General features: G+C 36.7%; 1 pseudogene; it reads left to right on the top strand.

The window, feature by feature from the left end:
* The first annotated feature begins 144 nt into the window (after window positions 1-144).
* LOC105520222 lies at window positions 145-1,678 on the top strand (annotated as a pseudogene).
* The last annotated feature ends 2,566 nt before the right edge of the window (window positions 1,679-4,244 follow it).

Genomic DNA, 4,244 nt, shown 5'->3' with positions numbered 1-4,244 from the left:
GAAGAAGAAGAAGAACTCAAGGATACACAAAGTAATTCGACCAAGGCTCAGAAGTTTTTGGAGCCGTAAGGGATACAGCAGTTTGGTCAATATTGTCTTAACATGCTTCAAATAAATCAGCTTCTCTCCAAGCTAAAATTGGCCAACCCAAAAGAGAAAACTGCAATGTGTCTGGTAAATGAGTTAGCCCGTTTCAATAGAGTCCAACACCAGTATAAACTTCTGATTCATTCAAAGATGTTGTCAGTGCAACTGAGTCTTGGTGAGTGGACATGGGAATCTGAATATAAAGAAGGCTCAACAGCCTGTTGCTAATAAAGCTTTGGCTGAATCTACGCTTCCCAAACCGGTTTAGAAGCCACCCAAAAGTAATGTTAACAATAACCCAGGCAGTATAACACTCACCGCGGAACTGAACAGGCTTGCTATGAAAAGGGGAAGAACCTGCCATCTACAGGCCATTAGATCCAAAGCCATTCTCAAGTTATAGAGCTAATTACAACTTTCGGGGCATGTACTATCAGAGGTATCATTGCCCAATGCCTAAGATCTTTTATGTTCAGCTCACTGTAGGAAATAATGAATTTTGGGGGGAAGGAAAGACTCGACAAGCTGCTAGACACAATGCTGCAATGAAAGCCTTCCAAGCACTGCAGATTGAACCTATTCCAGAAAGATTGCCTCAGAATGGTGAATCAGGAAAGGATATGGATGATTGCAAAGATGCAGGTAAGTCTGAGATCAGCTTAGTGTTTGAAATTGCTCTGAAGTGAAATATGTCCGTTAGTTTTGAGGTTATTAAAGAAAGTGGACCACCACATATGAAAAGCTTTGCTACTCAACTGTCAGTAGGAAAGTTCTCTACAGAAGGAGAGGGAAATAGCAAAACACTCTCCAAGAAGCCTGCTGCAACCACCATATTACAGGAGCTTAAAAAACTTCCACCTCTTCCTGTGGTGGAAAAGCCAAAACTATTTTTTTTTTAATGCCCTAAAACAATAGTAAAGGCCGGACCAGAATATGGCCAAGGATGAACCCTATTAGCTGCCTGGTGCAAATTCAACAGGCCAAACAGGACAAGGAGCAAGATTGTTTTGCTTTCAGAAAGAGAAATGCCTCGATGTCAAGAATTTGTGATGTATGTGAAGACAGGCACTGAAGCTGCTACAGGAACAGGACCTAATAAAAAGATAGGCAAAATAAATAAATAAATAAATAAAATAAATTTTAAAAAGCTGCAGAACCAATGCTAATACAACTTGGTTATAAAGCATCCACTAATCTTCCGGATCAACTTGAGAAAACAGGGGAAAACAAAGGATGGAGTGATCCAAAGCCTGGGTTTTCTGAACCAACAAATAATACTCCAAAAGGAATTCTTCATCTGTCTCCTGATGTTTATCAAGAGATGGAAGTCAGCCGCCACAAAGTAATCTCTGGCACTATTCTAGGCTATTTGTCACCCAGAGATATGAACCAACCTTCAAGTTCTCGTTTCAGTATATCTCCCACATCGAATAGTTCAGCTACAATTGCCAAGGAACTCCTTCTGAATGGAAAATCTTCTACAGCTGAAGCCACAGGTTTAAAAGGAAGTTCTCCTACTCCCCCTTGTTCTCCAGTACAACCTTCAAAACAACGGGAATATTTAGCAAGGATTCAAGGCTTTCAGGTATGAATTAAAAGCAAAAACAAAAAATAAAACAATTCATTTGCCTCAGATCTTTCATCTCTATCCATGACAAGGCTCATTCTTGCCTGCTAGTGTGGCCTACATGCCACGTATATTTTAAGTTATTTAGGAACACAAAGGATAGACAAAAAAAAGAGCCATAAGCACATGCCTCATGTTCTCTTATTGTTGATCTGTCTAGTAATTCTTTTGCTGACTGTCTCTTTTCCATTTTCCTTCTTCTTTTTTCCTTTTCCTTTTTAAACATTTTTCATACTCTTCACTGTCTCCCATTTGGTCTTGATTAGGTGTATTTACCTCTTCACTCTGTCTTCCACAAACAAAAATTGTGCCTGCAGACATTTGGTGTTAGTATTTCACACTCAGTTCTCCCACTTTTTACATAAGGATTGAGTTTTTTTAAATGATGATTTTGCTTTTATAGCAATTCTAAATTTTGCATTCTGTTGCTAGTATTGATTCAGGTACACCATTAAGACACAACATTCTAGAAGTCTGTTACCTTAGGAGTTAATTAAGCATGATATTTGAAGAATAATGAAATGTTTTATAGTCGTTTGAGGCACACCAATGTGTATTTCTTTTACTGACTCATGTTTTGAACTGACTAAGGAGGGTAGCACCTGCCTCAAATGGTACCAACAATTCTATTTCACTGGGTAGTCTAAAACTACCTTATAGTTTAACTTAACTTGTGTATGTGAATTTAGGGATGAAAACTTTTGTTTCCTTTTGGAAAAAAACCCACAAAAATCAACACTCCTTTATGGATATATCAGAGCTTTTAAAAGAATTATTAACTTTAGGAAGGGGAAATACCTGTGTCCTGACTTCTTAGTTGTCTTGAAAATCATGAGTATAATTTAAAAATTAAAAGAAAAATAAAAAAGAAAAAAAAGAAAATCATGTACTGAACTGTAATTGCTAACTTGACTGAATGAACTACAGTTTGCTTGTGTGTAGAGTATATTGCTTCCTCAGATTTCACTGTTTTCATCTCCTTTTCCATCTTAGTCTTTATTCATTAAGACCAAAAACTGTAATATCCTTTAGAAATGCTCTAGAAGATCTGCATTGTGTAGAATGATTATGTATTTATAAAAATTTTACAAGTTTAGATTATAAAATGAAAAAGTAAACCATGTGTTTTGCAGGTATTTTTCATGCTTGGATATTATTTTCCCTTCACTGAACCCTTCTGATTCTTTCAAACTATTGCCAGGTAGTGTTTTTAGTGTTTTCAATTGGACTATTAATATGAACTTAAAGAAGCTGTTACCAATTATTGGCTCTGCCATCTGAAATTTTAACCACTTAATTTAAAGTTATAACTTTAGAATTTGTTTTTCTTGTTTTACTTTAAGAAACAAAATAAATCACTGTAAAAATGAAAAACTTTGGATAAACATTTATTCATAATAAAAATCAGCAACAGACTAGGCATTGAAGAAACATGTTTCAAAATAATAAGAGCTGTCTATGACAAACCCACAACCAAAACTATACTGAATGGTAAAAAGCTGGAAACATCCCCCTTGAGAACTGGAAGAAGACTTGGATGCCCACTGGTAATCTGAGAAATGCAAATTATAATTATGAAAACATACCAATATTGGTCAACAGACTAGCAAAATCTTTGTCTGACATTGCCAAGTGTTGGCAAAAACAATATGAAGCCACAGGAAATCATACACGTAGATGAAAGAGTATTATTTTGCACAACCACATTACAGAGTGTTTTGACTATATTTCTAAAGTTTAAGATTTGTACCTTTTTACCTAGCAATTTCATACCTAAAAAATAATTTAGATCAGGGACCAGCAAGCTTTTTCTGCAAAGGGACAGATGGTAAATATTTTACTTTTTGCACGCCATATATTCTCTGTCATAGCTACTCAACTCTGCCATTGTAGCACAAAAGCAGCCATAGACAATATATAAACAAACAGATATGTGATGCTTTCTCCTTTAAAGATCATGTTCTGTCTATGCAGAGGAATTATTTTTCCCTTGATAATTACTTGCCTAACTGATTTATCAGCAGGGATATGGGAAACTTGAACAATGTAATAAAGTAACTAGAGATAATGATCATCTAGAACACTTAACCCAGGAACAGCACAGTACATATTTTTCTTAAGCACATGTGGAATATTCTCCAGGATGGGCAATATATTTGGCCTTAAAAAGTCACGTGGGCCAGGCACGGTGGCTCACTCCTGTAATCCCAGCACTTTGGGAGGACAAGGTGGGTGGACCACAAGGTCAGGAGTTCAAGACCAGCCTGGCCAAGATGATGAAACCCTGACTCTACTAAAAATACAAAAATTACCCAGGTGTGGTGGCGGGTGACTGTAATCCCAGCTACTCGGGAGGCTGAGGCAGAGAATTGCTTGAACCCAGGAGGTGGAAGTTGTAGTGAGCTGAGATTGCGCCACTGCACTCCAGCCTGGGTGACAAGAGCAAGAGTCTATCTAAAAAAAAAAAAAAAAAAAGTCTCGTGGAATTTTAAAAATTTGAATTATAAAATGTATTTTTTCTGACAACAGT

This window comes from Colobus angolensis, unplaced genomic scaffold (assembly GCF_000951035.1).
Source record: "Colobus angolensis palliatus isolate OR3802 unplaced genomic scaffold, Cang.pa_1.0 Scaffold373, whole genome shotgun sequence".
Lineage (NCBI taxonomy): Eukaryota > Metazoa > Chordata > Mammalia > Primates > Cercopithecidae > Colobus > Colobus angolensis.
Note: the sequence above shows the minus strand (reverse complement) of the source record. Positions and strands in the feature narration are given on the sequence as shown.